Source organism: Sarcophilus harrisii, chromosome 2, assembly GCF_902635505.1.
Source record: "Sarcophilus harrisii chromosome 2, mSarHar1.11, whole genome shotgun sequence".
Classification (NCBI taxonomy): domain Eukaryota; kingdom Metazoa; phylum Chordata; class Mammalia; order Dasyuromorphia; family Dasyuridae; genus Sarcophilus; species Sarcophilus harrisii.
In genome coordinates, this window is record NC_045427.1 from 641,907,300 (window position 1) to 641,922,855 (window position 15,556).

Here is a 15,556-nt window from a genome sequence, read left to right on the forward strand (position 1 = left end):
GGACTTCATTAATTTTTTTTAAAAAGTCTCTAAGGGGAATGGTCCCAGAGCTAAAAAAGATTTGAGAGATATTGATTGCCCTAAAGTATATGGAGAGAGCTAGAAACACATAGAAACATATAGCATATAAAGGCATAAGTCTAAAGCACATATATGTAGGAACACTCCCTTTATCCTAGAGGTGCTGCTGGCTGCTCCTGGGGCTACTCCCCTGTTTGTTTCACAAGGCAACAAAATTTTTCTGACAGTGTTCTTCTGATCCCGCAGATTTTAACTACTTGGCTTTCATTTGTAGTATGCGTAATATTGTTCCATGGGACATGTAGTTTGGGTGTAGCAAAATCTTCAGTGTATTCAGCTTGCAGGTTTTATTTCTTTCCCCCATAAGAAATATGGACTCTTTCTTCTCTTAACTTATAGAATCTCTTATAGAAGCTATGTATCAGGCTGTTTTTATGAGACTAGTGTAGTTCACCCAAATAAAAGGAAACTCTTAGCTTTTCTTTTTTTTTTTCATAAAGAGAGAACAATCTAGGAATCTTCAGGTTTTAACTATTCAGCTTTTCCCCCTCCAAAAGTATTCTTGCCTCAAGAGGCCAAGCTCTTTTAGAATATAGAACACCAGTCAGTTAAATAGAGCCTATATTAATCTGTCTTTTAACCTGCCATGTCTGGGGGCCTTGTATTGAAGTTCTAGACAATTATCTCTGACTTGGGGTTAGAAATAATTTCTACCTTCCACATAAGGCTTTAAATGTGTTTCTTCCTCTTGGAATTACATTTCAAGAGTGTGGGAAGATTTGACAAACAAACAAAAACAAAAGATTTGGTGGTCCCCAAATTTGTCAACATCCCCCCCCGAAAGATTCTTGTTTTGTGAATAGAAATTGCCTCATTCTTTATATTTGTAATTCCAGTGCTTCTGAGCCAGTGTCTGGCCATGCACGTGCAAAGATAAATAGAGAGGGACAGAGAATGAGAGAGAGACATGGACTGCTTAATTTTAAATAATTGTAGAATTGAATACTCTGATGAAGGAAGAAGAAAATCGACATAAACTAAAAATCCCAAGCCAAACAATTAACTCTCAAAGTCTTTGTTACCTGATATCTCTGATTTTATGATTTATATTTGACAAACAATAAGGAATATTGAGACATACTTTGCTTGCCTGAGAGGACCCATGTAAGAGGCCTGAGCGGGCAATGTAGGAACAGCAATAGGCTGAAGAGCTTGTATAGTAATGTATCAAGTAAGATGTAAGGGAAGAGATCTTATCAATTTGAAATATCCAAGATGTGGAATGGGAGGCCTTCTCTCTCATGAAAAGTCTTTATGATAAGGATGAGTGCTACCCAGTCATTAGGAGATGATTCTTGGATTTGATCAGATGTGTAATGTATCTTCCCAAGTGCACAAAGTTACACATATATAGACTTTCAAGTTAGAATTGATGTCATAAAACCAAGGAATACCAAATAAGCAGCAAGAAAGCTATTAAATACCTATTTTTGATAGATTAGATAGATACGAAGATGCATAGATGGAGGGTAGATACATAGATAGTAAATGAATAGATGGACATATGAATGGACAGATAAAAATGGATAGATTGGATAGATGGATAAAAAGACAGAAACAAATATAGATAAGAAGATGGTTCCAATGGCAGATGAAGCAGACCCCAAACCCTGTGGAGCTGGGTCACACATTGAGGATACCAAATTCATCCATTGCATTTCAATGACTATAAAGAAGAGAGACTGAGGCTGATGACTGTATATCTCGGCTTCACTTAAATCCAATTCACAAGGTCCTCTTTGAAAACAAATATAAGTGTGTGTGTGTGTGTGTGTGTGTGTGTGTGTGTGTGTGTAATTGTATTTCATAAGCTCTGGGGCTACAAAGACAAAACTAAATCATCTCTTTCCACAAAGTGGGGACATTCTAATGGGGGAATCGACATTGTGGTTATATGCTAAATACCAAGTACCTTTGAGGGGTGAAGTTCTAATGTACTTGGGAGGATCAGGAGAAGGTTTTCCAATGAAGGTGATGCTTTAAGTGTGGTTTGAAGGAAATCAGGGAGGAAGGGTGTCTCAAGCATGGAGGAACACACCTGTCTTTTGGGGGAAGGGGCACAAAGGTGGGCTGGTGTCTTTCCCCTGTGAAACAACCAGTAGGCCCTCGATCTTGTGGAGGGAAGTAAAATACAAGAAAAATAGAAAGGTAGGAAGGGTCAAGCTGGTAAAGAGCTTGTTAGTCCTGGTGGGAGCCTTGGTCAAGTCCCTTCATTTTCCAGATGAAGAGACCAAAGCCTTCTGAGACTTCCTGAGTTGAGGAAGGCTGAGAGCCAGCCTTCACTTTAATTTCTAAAGCATGATCTAAATCTAAAGCATGATCTAAATCTAAAGCATGGTCCGTTTTTGGCTTCCTCACCTAAAATGCCCTTTACTGAGAGTCCTAACAGAACAGATGTGCCAAACCAACACTGTAACCGCCTGCTCAGTGGGCTCAGTTACTTTCTAACAAAGCTTCCTAAGGGATATCATGGGTATCCAATGGAAAAGTAACAGAAAGGACTGGCCTTGGCCTCCCGTATCTGACGGGCTCGGCTCTAACAGCACCGTGGCCTTCGAAGAGGAACGGGCTTACCCACTGGAGATGACCCTTTCGAGGAGCAAGCAATGACTTGGTGGGAGAATTGGCCCATTACCCACCAAAGTTTGCTATTTGGGAATAGCCCCTTGCAAAAAAAAAATGAGAAGTGTTCAGAAAGTCAGAAAACCTGCCTTCAGATGCCCAGGTGACATTATTCCTGGGATTAAATGGGATGGAGAAGAAAGGACGTTAGGGGCCACAGATCTCTCCCTTCTTCTTACAAATGGGGGACATCCCGAGGCCCAGGAAAGTAAAGATGGCTTCTGAATAGCAACAAAGGCTGCCCTGACCTACTCCCTCTTCCCTTCCAGGGAGAAGGCAGAAGTGACCGGAGTGTGGGGAGTGGGTGAGAAGAGGGAAAAGCAGTAAAAGCCGGGAGTTGGATGAAGGGAGGGGCAGCGTGGCCCCACGGTGCCGGATTGGAGTGGGGGAGGGCACGAGCGAACTTTCTGGGCCCGGCCACGAGGAGGGGGCCACGCCGAACTGTGCAGGGAGACCAGGAGTCCGGCCCCAGGGGAGGGATCGAACCCGGTGGGGGGGGGGGGGGGGGGGGGGGGGGCGGACATTCCGAGCACGTGTCTCTGCCGGGGGAGGGGGACCCTCCTCCCCCTGGGCCCGGCCCCCTCGGCGCGCGCGCGCAGCCCCGGGCCAGGCCCGGCCACCAGGCCCTATTTTCATGAATGAAATCCAATGCGTGCCTATAAATAGCCACGAAGGCTGCTCACGTCACAGTGGCAGCCGTGGCCGTGGCCGCCGCCGCCGCCCACTCCCCGCTCCCTCCTCCTCTTCCTCCTCCTCTCCGTCCTCCCGCCCCCTCTTCTCCCACCTCCCCCTCCTCCGCCCCCTCCCCACCCCCAGCCAGCGCAGCCGCCCGGGCGGGGCGGGAGGGCAGAAGGGCCGGGCCCGGAGCCCCTCGGGACTGGCCGGGGCACTTGGGGCGAGCGGGCGAGCGGGGGAGCGGGCGGCCCGCAGCAGCCGGCCCAGCAGCGCACGGCGGGCCGGGCGGCCGGCGGGGCGGGCGGCAGGAAGCCAGCCAGGCGGGCCGGCGGGCAGGGGAGGGGAGGGGCGGGCGTGCCATGCTGCTGCCGCTGCCGCTGCTGCTGCCGCTGCTGCTGCCGCCGCCTTTGTGCAAAGTTGGGCAGCGGCGGGCGGGCGGCGGCAGCGCGCGGCGCCCCGTGCGCCCCCGGGCCCCGAGCTGCGGCTGCTAGAGCGCACGCCCCCAGCCCCTTGCTGCCAGCCAGCCGGCCCTCCCTCCGAGCCGCCGCCAGCCGACCAGCGAGCGCCGCCCCCGGCTCCAGAGCTCCGGGCTCCAGGGCTCCCGGGCTCCCGGGCTCCAGGGTAGGTTCTGTGTCGTGAGTCCGCTATTGTCCCAAACTTCCGGAGCAGCCGCGGCTTCCTCTGCCCGGTACCCCTGCCCGGGCGCCCTCCCTTCAGGGGCAGCGGTGTCTGCGGGCCGATAGCCGGGCCCCTGTAGACAAAGGGAAGTGACAGCTGCGCCCCCCGCCCCCTCCCACCGCAGGGGTCCGCTTGGTGCAAGGAGGGCCCCCCAACAGGTTGCACCTCCCCCTTCCCCCCCATACACCCCGTCTTCAAAGACTGGGCTTCCGAGAAAAAAAAAAAACCGAAATGGGCTGGTCCCTCCCGGTGGCCCGCATGACAAAGGGCTGCGCTCTGGCACGCCCCGGGCACTGGGGAGGCACGGATGCGCCGGGAACTGTCTCTGGTCGCACTTGGCCCCCTCACAATAGTTTACGGCTCGGCCCAGAGTTCGGTGCTCCCCCAGCCCCCACTCCCGCCCGTGTCTGTGGACTCTGTTGTGGGTTGCTGTGACAACAGCCGAGGGGCCGGTGCCGTGCATGAGGGGCTTGGAGATCCCGCGTACCTGCTCCCGGTCCTCCCGACTCCCTGAGGGGGCGAGCCTGGGAAGGGTACCGGGATGGGAGGGATTTCCACCGCAGGAGACCTGCGAGGAAGGGGGAGGGGAGGCATTTTAAGCATTCCAATCAATTGCTCTGTTGGCCGGGCCCTTAACATCCCTTGCGGTATCAAACATCTCAGTGCTGAGAAATGTCAATATTTGGACTTGAGCAAGCCAGAAAGTTGGAGCAGGAGATTCAAGCAAAGGGTCCTGGACTTGGCTTGGATCGGGAGAAGCCAAGCTGTGCCTTTGGAGCTGACTGTACACATCTGCTGAAGTTTGATCCAGCCACTGTCCGGGGCAGATCTAGGAAGGGAGGCCCAGAGAATGGCCTCCTCCTGCTCCTCAGCCCCTCCCCGGGGGCTCTCTAGGGGCTTTCCTGCCTCTCTCCCCTCCCAAATGTCAATCAACAAGCATTCAGCACCTACTAGATACCAGGCACTGTGCCAGTCTCTTGGGATACAAAGAAAGACAAAAGCGGCCACTGCAGATCCAGTGGAGGAGATAACAAAGCTAAGACCTAAGTAGGTGAGAGCTATCCAGGGGAGATCCTCCCCCGGAACCTTCCCTGACTGGCTCAGCACCCTTAGTGCCTGCCCTGAGCTCCCCACTCAGGCTTTAACTTTTCCCTTTTCGCTTGGTTCCTGCTTTCATTTCTGAAGTTTATCTATTCTGGAAAAGATCAGGCTTCTTCATTCTTGCCAAACAGCATCCACCTGCCTGCCCCCAGATAGGAGTGCATGAGCAGAAATAGGTTTCTTGGATTTTGTCTGGGCAAGCTTCTGGCTCATTAACACATTGTGTTTACAAACACTTGTCAGATTCAGGGAGTTGTTTCTAACTCCTCCTAAAACTTCTCAAAGGCCTATGGGAGACAGTAGCTACTAGTGGTAAACACAGAGCTGAGCATTTTCCATGTAAACAGAGACAGCAGGCCCAGCGCACACCTCCATGGGGGAGTGAATGAGCCAGTGAGTGGTTTGGACCATTGTTGTCCCCCAAAGAAAAAAATCCCTGCTTCTCTTCGGATTCCTGTGGATCTCATTGTGGGTAGCTGAAATGCACCCTGAGTTTGTTAGTCTGGAAATGGGCTTGTGCTGTGTGTGATATCGGGAACTCCCCATAATCCCCCCCTGCTCTATGGGGGCTATTCAATCCAAGCCCTTCTGGCAGCTTGCAGCTGAATATCCCCCCCCCAGATATCTTGTACCTACATAGGTTTTTAGCATTGTTATCTGCCCCGTTGGGTTGGCAGTGCCTAAAAACCAGTAAATGCTTTTTTGCCTTTTTTTTTTTTGATATTTCCAGATATTAGTTTAGCACAGTACCAGCGCATAGTAGGTCCTGATGGCTTGTTGATTGACATTTAATTGAGGCCCCTGGAAGAAATGTAGGTGGTAGAAACAAGTTAACGGTCCCAAAGAGAGGAACTGACTTGTTCAAGGTCCTGAAGATGCTGGAGGTGGGTTTCGAAACTAGTGCAAATCTAATCATCTTTCTACTCTAATCATGTGGAATAAAGTCTGCAGAGACTGAGAGGCAAGCCTGGAAAGGTGACCTTAGAGTCAGAAAGACAGCAGCTGGGTGACCATGGGCAAGTAACTCCCCGATTTCTGAAAAGTAGTGATGCCACTGCTAGGAAGGCTCTCAAACCATTCGGATTCATTTGGTAAACTTTAAAGGATTCTCTGAATGTGCTTATTGGTGTTCTAGACCAGGAGCTCAGTCAACTTGAATGCATTAAGCACCTTCTGTATGCCTGAAAATAAAACATAGTGAGTTGTGAGCTCAAGGACCATGTTTTTGTTGCTCAGTTGTGGGAGACTCTTCATGACTTCACGTGGGGTTTTCTTGGCAAAGATATTGATGGGATTAAATGTTTCTTTCTCTGGTGAATTAAGGCAAGCAGGTTAATGTGGCTTGCCCAGGATCATACAACTAGCGGGTGTCTGAGACCAGATCTGAAGTCAGATCTTCCTGGCCCATGCTCAATCCACTGAGCCATCCCACACGTGCCTTAGAAATTATCTGATCCAATCCCCATCTTTTCTAATAGATAAAGAGGTGAAGTGACTTTCACCCAGAGAGGAGAAGGGACTTCTCAAGTTGTTATTCAGTCATTTTTCAGTCGTGTCTGATTCTTTGTAACCCCATTTGGAGTGTTCTTGTCAAAGATCCTGGAGTAGTGTGTCATTCCTTTGGCTCATTTTACAGATGAGGAAACTGAGGCAAACAGACTGAAGGACTTGCCTGGGGACACATAGCAAATAAGAGAATTAAGATGGGAATTTACTCTCTGGCTTCAAATCCAGTGCTTTTCACCATGGTGAACTCATACTTTGCCACGGTTTTGCCCCCCAAAGACTTTTCTTTAACCCCATGGTTTTTCTCCCCTGATTTAAAGGGAGAGCTTTGATGCACACATGGTGTGTGGTTCCTGATACCACACACTTGGTCATGCTTACACAGAGCAGATGTGAAAGGAAGGATACTAGTGAATTGTGTGGGGTAGGACTCCCCAGCTCAGGTGTCACCAAGGGCTTCTTCCTAGTGTAATGGGAATGATCCGAGGATCTGGGCTTCTCCGGGTAACTCTGGAAAACTCCATCATCTGCTTCTTAAAATGTTCCTCTGCCATCTAAGAATCCATTTTCTAGACAAGGCAGATGTTACAAACAGTGAATCCAGTGGAGAGAGTCAGAGGGGAAATTCAACACACACTGTCATGGTGCTGGGCAAGTGGTAAGCCCTTCAGTGTACAGGGCAACCCTAAGACGCAATTCAGAGGATATGCTGGTCTCTATGAATGAGGATGATTTCCCTCACCAGTGAGATCACAGATCTGGATCAGAGGGAAACAGAAGCACAGCATTCTAACTCCCTGATCTCGGCCAGCCTTCACAGTGCGAGCTTAGAATTACTGGATTCCACAACTAGCCCTACCATTGTTGTCATCTCCCTAGGACTCAGTTTCCTCACCTGTAATGTAAAATGGGCTGGTCTAGAAAACCACTGAGATGCCTTCCAGTGCCACATTTATGATTCTAATATATGCCCTTCACCTTGTACCAGCTGTTTTCCAAGTGTTTATCTTTTAAAGTTCCAAGATGTACAGAACATTACAAATTATTGCCCATCAATTTCAGAACATAGTAGACAAAGGCTAAGAAAGTCAGCATGGATTAATGGGCGAGAGAACTGACCTTGTTAGGAAGGCCAGGTTCAAGTTCTTCCCCTGATTCATGCTGGCTTTGTGGCCCTAGACAAGTCTTTCATGTTTGGGGAGGTCACTCTTGAGATTCAGTTGTATGGAAGTCATCAATCAGTATCAATAAAGTTACCCCTTGCCAGATTTCCTGACATCTGTCAAGAGATTCCCCCAAAAAAGGAATAAAGGCAGCTTCAGACAGAGAACTCAACAAAGGAATAGGGAGCTCTTGCCCTTTTAGAGGAGACAGGTCTTTGCATAAGCTGAAGCTGCCAGTAGCTAGCTATAGGTCTTTTCCATGGGCTACAGTTTGGAAGAGTACCTTTGTTTAGAAGCAGTCAATGCCAGCCACATTCCTTTTTTTGTTCTAGGTGAAGTGGGTTAATATCTGCAGATGAACCCATTCCCTGGCAGATTGTTCTATTATGATTTTGTTTCCTATCCTGTGCCTTGTCTGAAAAATTTCAGATCATTCCAAGACATCAGATCATGTAGTCAGAGGGAGAAGGGACCTTGAACTAGAGTTGTTCAAGTTTCATTTGACAGCTGATATTAAAGGACTTGGGATTTACCTGTGTCTGACTCCTTTTGGGGTTTTCTTGGAAAAAGACATTTTGCCATTTCCTTCTTGAGCTTGTTTTACAGAAGAGAAAACTGAGACAAACAGGTTAAGTGACTTGCTCAGACTCACATAGCTAGTGACTCTGTGAGGCAACTTTTGAACTCAAGAAGATGAGTCAGTATGTCTCTGGGCTGAATGCTTTGGGCACTATGGCTCACCCAGCTGCCACTAAATTGTATATAACTGATTTCTCTCTCAACCACCTTAGCCAAAGGCAATCATTGTGGATGGCCATTGTACTTTGTTTCCTGTAGGTAGTACAGGAAACCTTTCTTTAAGCTTAACCCATACTCAGCCCTCTCAAAATGTCCTGGAACTTGATGTACTGAATAAACATTAGTTTGCTTTCTGGCATGAAAAGCAAATAAATAAGTGAAATGAAAGAAAAAGAAATCTTCACATAATAGAATGTATGAGTTTGAAGCAGCCTTCTCCCAAGTTATTTTCTCCACTTCAGTGAAATGATCTCGGTTGTCATTTGCATTGCTGTTTTGGACATCTCAACATCATTTTAAATAGATCCCATCATTTCAGCATTGAAAATCAGCCACTTGACCCTCCCTACCATCTTTCATTTACTTCTTGCCCTGGAAAGTAACATATCTCCTTCCACATATCCACTTTCATGAGGAAAGCGAGCTATTTTATTTTTTGCAGATGGCCACTTATGACCCTCTAAGTCCATCCCTGGGCCAGAAGTCCTTCTTAATACCCTGTTTTGGGGCAGTTTCACCTATTGAAGGCTTCTTTGTTCACTTTAGTACTGGATACTTGGCAGCTGCCTAGAATCTGGGTGCTGGAAAATTGAAGTTTTATTCCATAGCTTGATTGCATTTATTTCAGTTACATTCTACATACTAGTAATTGAACAATAAGGGAGGGGATTCTAATTTTGGTCTGTGACGGTCAATAAGTCAGTTAATAGCCATTGAGGGAATAGTCCCTAATTGAACAGTGGAGAAGAGGGACAAGGAAAACATAAGTCAGAATTGGGGTATGTTGGAAGGAACCTGAGATCTAGAGTAAGAGAACCCAGGTTTGAATCCCATCTCTACAAATTTTTACTCAACATGTGATATTGGGAAAGTCACTTCCCATCCTGGGCCTCAGTTTCCTTATCTGTAAAATGAGCAGGTTGGGCCCTGAAGACCTGGCCAGGCCTACACTATGACCCTATACTCATTGTTCTCTGGTCCTGAGGTGCCCACAGTCTTGAAAGGGCAGGAGCCAATGAAAATGGGTGAGAACAATGAGTGGGGGCAGTGCCAAAGGTTCCTGGACAGCTCATGCACTCCTCGGTCATGCAGCATAGATAAGAAATGCTGGAGGAGCTCAGGGTGTTCCGTTCTCTTGCACTGTGGTGGTGTCCCGTGGATGGACATGGGAAAATGTGAAATAGTGCCCATGTGGATCCTCTCACAGACCATGTGAGCGAACATCTTGGGGCTATATGGTTACCTACATTTCTGTCACAGCCAGACCAGGAGAGATCCTGCTTCTTGCCAGCTGCAGCTCGCTACAGCCGGGCCTGTGGGAGTCAGGAGAAATCTGCGTTCAAATCCCACCCCTGACCCTCATTCCCCATGTAGGAAGGAGTGGGTGAAGGGTCTGGACTCAAACTCCACCCACAGCGCCCTTGCTGCCTCAGCTAGAAACAGGAAATGTTGACAGATGGCAATGGTGGCAACACTGGACTTGGAATCGGGGCAAATGCAAATTCACGTGTCCCTAACATTCCCTGTTCATCAACCAATTAATACGGATTCCTCTCCTCCTATGTGCCAGGAACTGTGCTAAGCACCCTGGGGACACAGGAGGAGGCAAAAGCAGCCCCTGCCCTCAAGGAGCTCACAGTCAGCTACAAGCATACCCACCCTCTGTTCAGGGTCAACAGGAAATAATTAGGAGAAGGCAACAGAAGTAAGAGGGCTAGGGTGGGACTTTATTTGGCACTTAAAGGAAGCCGGGGAAGGCAGGAGAGATGCAGAAAGAGGCAGGGGGAGAGAGACACACAGACAGATAGACAGGCAGACACACAGAAATAGACAGACATACATAAAGACAGATACACACAGTCAAAAAGAGACACAAACACAGAGACAGACAAAGACAAGGATAGGCAGACACACACACAAAGACAGAAACAGACACACACAGAGACAGACAGGCAGACACACAGACAGAGATACACAGAGACAGACATACAGAGAGAGAGACACATACATAAAGACAGAGACACACAGTCAGAAAAAGACACACAAACACAGAGACAGAGACACAGATAGGCAGACACACACAAACACAGAGACAAACACACACACACACACACACACACACACACAGAGAGAGAGAGAGAGAGAGAGAGAACACACTTTCAGGCAAGGACAGCCAAAAAAGTGCCTAGAGCCGAGAGAAGGAGTGTCTTGCTAGAGCAGCTAGGAGATCAGTATTACTGAGTCACAGGGTGAATGAGTGTAAGTAGACTGAAAAGGGATGAGGGTACTAGACACAGGCCTTCGAATGTCCCCTGTGGCCCTGGGTGAATAGGCTTTTACCTTTCTTGAACCTAAGTTTGCTGACTTGCTCACTGTGTTGGTGAAGTTCACATGAGCTCTTGTGTATATAAAGAGTTTTGCAAACACTGGGATAATGATGATAAGGAGGAGGAAGAAAAGGAGGAGGAGGATTTCATTTTCATCTTCATGCACCTTCAGTGTCATTGAGTACTGAGACAAGTAACCATTGGAATTCTCTCACTCGCATATTTTATATTTAATGCTTAGCAGATGATTGCACAGGTGGGTAAAATCATGGGGGTTTTTTATATAAATGAACAAAAGTGACAGCATATGAGCCAACTTTCCACCAGCTCACTGAAAGCTGCCTCTGGAGAGCTCGCTCTTATAGTGACACAGTGATGGGAATGATATATATCTCATCCTATTAAAACACGCTTTAATTTCTTCTACCAGGTCTCATATTTTGAAACTGTTCCTCCGCCACTGAGAGAGTCTGAGTCTTTGGTAGGACAGCATTTATTAAGAAATTCTTTTTACGGGCCGGTGCTGTGTCCGGCACGGTGGACAGCAACAGTTTTGATTGAGGTGATGGCCCAGTTCCGATATGGTCTTTGTTGGATTCTCAAGGATAAGATGAAGCTTTGAAAAATAGCAGCCCTCTGATTGTATAATTCTAGCCACTGGGTTGAGGGCTCTCTTAAGTATTGAGAAGGTTCTTACTTTTTACAGCCTATTATGCACTAGTCAAAGTTGATCTGTGATTCCTAGTGATCCTAAACTACTCCTTTCCAATAAACAACTTTGTGGGATCCAGCCATTTGCTTAATACTTCTCTGTCAACATATCAGTCACTAATCTCAAAGCTATCATCCGTGGAAGTCCACACTTGGGTCTTCACAGGCTCCATTTAGAAGTAAGCCATTTTTGGACTATCCACCAGTATGAGCCAATAGTCAGTCTTTACTGTTGCTTGGTGAAGGGATGTCTGCTTGTTTCAAAAGAATCTCTCTTCCACTTTTAACCTGTTTATCTCTATCATCTCTTTCCTCCTTTTTGATCAGGGAACACATTCAACTTTCCATAAGATGCCTTCAGGGGAATGGGTCCTATATTTCATTACTAATACAGTAGGGCTTCAGTTAAGGTACTTTACAAGTCTTTCCTTATCAACTCTATAGATCTGGAAATATAGTTTGTTATTGTTTTTGTTATTATTGTTATAATTGTTCTTATTTTCAGAAAATTTCTGAATCATTACTAGAAATCATCACTAGAAAATTTCTAGTCATACCAGACTAAAGAGGATTGAATAGGCCTTTTATAACCACATTTCTACTGCCTTGACTATCATAGAAGCTAGAGATTTTCCAGTAAATAACACCATGGCACAAGAGCAATGTGAGGGCCAGATATCTGTTAGGAACTGTAGCTCCCTCTTAGATGCAAGGTATATGTTTGTGTGTGCATATGTATGTTTACGTCCTAATTAAACTTCTGCAAATAGGTCACATCCAAAGATGGAGCAGCACCTTCCTAGTTTTGGCTGTATTGAGGCCATATCTTTGCAGTCTTATTTTTTTAATTAAGGAAATAAACAGTAGGTGCTATCAGACTCCATTATAAAAATAGCTAACATTTCAATAACACTTTAAATTTTGCCAAGTACTTTATGGACTTCATCAGCTCTGTGAGAGGTAGCAACATCAGTATCCCCATTTTAGAGAAGAAAAAACTGAGGATCAGAACTTCTCTCTCTTGGGTCTCCATACCTGTCTGACTGATCCTTCCTTGTCTCCAGAGCTCACCTTCTATGCATAACTTCCTTCAGGGCTCTGTTTGGCATTCAAAGCCCTTCCTAATCTACACCCCTCCTCCCTTTCTAGTCTCAGTCCACACTCCCCATCACACCATCTTTGATCCAGCAACATTGGCCTCCTGGCTATTCCCTGAACAAGAGCCAGCAAGGGACTGGTCACGGCTTGAATCGAGTCAGAATCTGCTTTCTCCTCACCTACAGGCCTCTACTTGCTGGGCCCTGAGCCCTTTCGGATGGCTTATCCAGGTAAGTTGGGACTTCTAATGCCTTCTTTTCTACAGAAAGTAGCAGCTCTCCAAATCACATCTTCTCGTTATTCTTGTAAGAGATTACCTCTGCAATGTTTGTGTAAATGAGGACATTCATTATGAGAGGCTATAATCGTAATAATAGTCATACATTCATACAATCAACAAACAAGCATATATTAAGTACCGTGGTTGGGGGTTTAGAGATACCAGAATGAAAGGAATCATCCTGCCCCCCCCCAGGGGCATAGACTATATGAGGGGGGAGAATGTGTGTGTCAGTAAGCATAGGGAAAATTAAAATGTTAAGACAATAGTAAATTGGAGGAGGCCATAAGGGACACTTGGGAGTGGGGATGAGGAAAGGTCACGGGCAGAGAAGCTGGCGTCTGAGCTGAGCTTTGAAGGAAAGTGGGAGTGTCGGGAGGTGACAATGAGGAGGAATTAATTCCAGGAGTGGGAGTCCAGCAGGTGTAAGGCCATGGAGACAGGCTAGGGGCTGTTCTAAGCATTTCTTATGTAAGAAAGCAAGAGGAAGCCAGTGAGAGTTAAAGAGAAAGAGGCTGTGATTGGACTAGAAAGGCACTTGGGGCCAAATTGCCAAGGCCTTTAAGTGCTAAGCAGAGTGTACCATGAGGAGTCATTGAGAGGAGGAGTGATGTGGTCAGAGCTGGCATTAGGAAAAGAATTTGTATGGAGGATGAATTGGAATGGGGGACACTTAAGTCTGGGAGGCTTTTGTATTAATCCAGGCGAGTCGCAGTGAGGGCTGCACAAGGGAAGGAGAAACCTCCTACTGGAGATGTTGTGAAGGAAGTATTGAGGGGCTGTGAGGAGAAGGAGACGAGAATTGCTTCTAGGTTTCAAACCTGAGAGACTCATAAAGGATGGTAGGATCTTTGGCTGGAAGAGGGACATAGAGTTAAGGAGAATCATTGGGAGAACTTGGAGCTCTTTAGCCTGAAGGTGAAGATGAGCTCATTCTCAAGCTGATACTTGTCCCACTTGATCCTGGACAGGTCACTGGAGCAGGGGCTAGGGAGTTGCAAAATGGCAGCTGGAGGCTTGATGCTACAACTTCCCAGGGATCCAAGCTGTCCTGGAGTAGAGAGGCTGACCCAGAAGAAGGCAGGAGCTGGGTGATGACTCCTCGGGGGCTCTCTGTTGGGGCCGGGCCCCCGGGGTCACTTCCAACTTCGAGATCTCATATCTGTGTGCCCAAAGCATCAGGAAGGCTTCTTGCTGGTAGGTAGCACAGTGGGACTGGGAAGCAAATCCTGCCTCAGACATGTGTGCTCCCAGGGAAATCTCAGGCTCAAGTTCCTCATCTGTAAAGTGGGAATATTAATAGCACCTCCTCCCACAGTTATTGTGAGGGTCAAGTGAGATAGTATTCATAAAATGCTTTGCAAAACTTAAAATGCTATAGAATTATTTTTACTGTTATGTTGTACAAAGAGCATTGAACTCGGATTCCAGAAGCCGCACTTGATCTCATCTCCAGTACCTATTATTGTGTGGCTATTTCTCTGAATCAGCACAGCTTTCATGCTTCCAAAGGGGCCAAAAGTACCTCAGTCTCTGTGTGCTTTGCTTATGTCCTATATGTGTGCTTTGCCAGAAGGACCAGAAGGCTGGATAGAAATGGGTGCCATTGCTGGTCTATGGGACTAGCTCTCATGAAATCAGAAAGGCATCCGGAAGAGATTGCCGGGGCATTGCCAGGCCCGCTGCTCTTAGATGCTCATCTCATTCCTAGCGGATCCTTAGTCACAACTTCAGAAATCTGTGATTTCCTCAACGTGAATCCTCTCTCCACCAATACCTCTCCCATCAAAAAAAAAAATCACATGTGTACATGGATGTTTGCATGTCGAGTCTCCCACTGGAAGAGTGCAAGCTCCTTTAAGACAGGGACTGGTTTTGTCTATTTTATATTCTCAGCACTCACCTTGACACATAGTAGGTGCTTAGTGAATTCTTTTTGACTCAACAATGTCTGGAGTTGCCATGGTCAAAAAATCCATCCCCCTGCAGTCACGCTGGTGAAATGCTTTCTGGAAATGAGTTAATCTGGTACTCAGATGACACATGCCCTGCTCTTCCTTCTGGCCTTCCTTTGCCAAGGCCAGACTGATCCTTGTGGATCAGCAGAGGTTCCAGTTACTCACAACTTAGTCCAGAATTATGGCCTTTGAATCCAGATGAGCATTGGATCCTCCCCTGCCATGTTGGATTTGAGAGCGTGGAAGGAACATGCAGAAATGAGTAATCATAAGACTTCATTGGTATAAAGAGATGGCCTGCCATATGCAAAAGCTTTTGCTTTTTTAAAAATTTATTTTATTATTTATTTTGCTTTTTACTTTGAGCTGAAACTGCTTCTTTTCTTAGAAGTGAATATTTCTTACCCATAATCCTATTCAAGGGGGCTTTCCTGAGGCCCTTATTCTTTAGATTCCCATGAAATTTTGAGTCCTACTGTAGCAGCACTAGCTGTAGAAGATGCCAAGGGATATAGCGGCCGTAGGACCACCTCTTTGTGCCTCAGTTTCTTCATCTGT

General features: G+C 46.8%; 1 protein-coding gene across 2 annotated transcripts in view; it reads left to right on the forward strand.

The window, feature by feature from the left end:
* The first annotated feature begins 3,712 nt into the window (after positions 1–3,712).
* Positions 3,713–15,556, forward strand: part of RHOBTB1 (Rho related BTB domain containing 1) — an 86,798-nt gene continuing 74,954 nt past the window's right edge. The window contains exons 1-2 of one of the 2 annotated variants that reach the window (XM_031956905.1): positions 3,713–3,999; positions 12,812–12,990. The gene's annotated coding sequence lies outside the window, so the exon portion shown is untranslated. The remainder of the gene's footprint in view (positions 4,000–12,811; positions 12,991–15,556) is intronic. The other variant, XM_031956904.1, reaches the window with a different exon arrangement.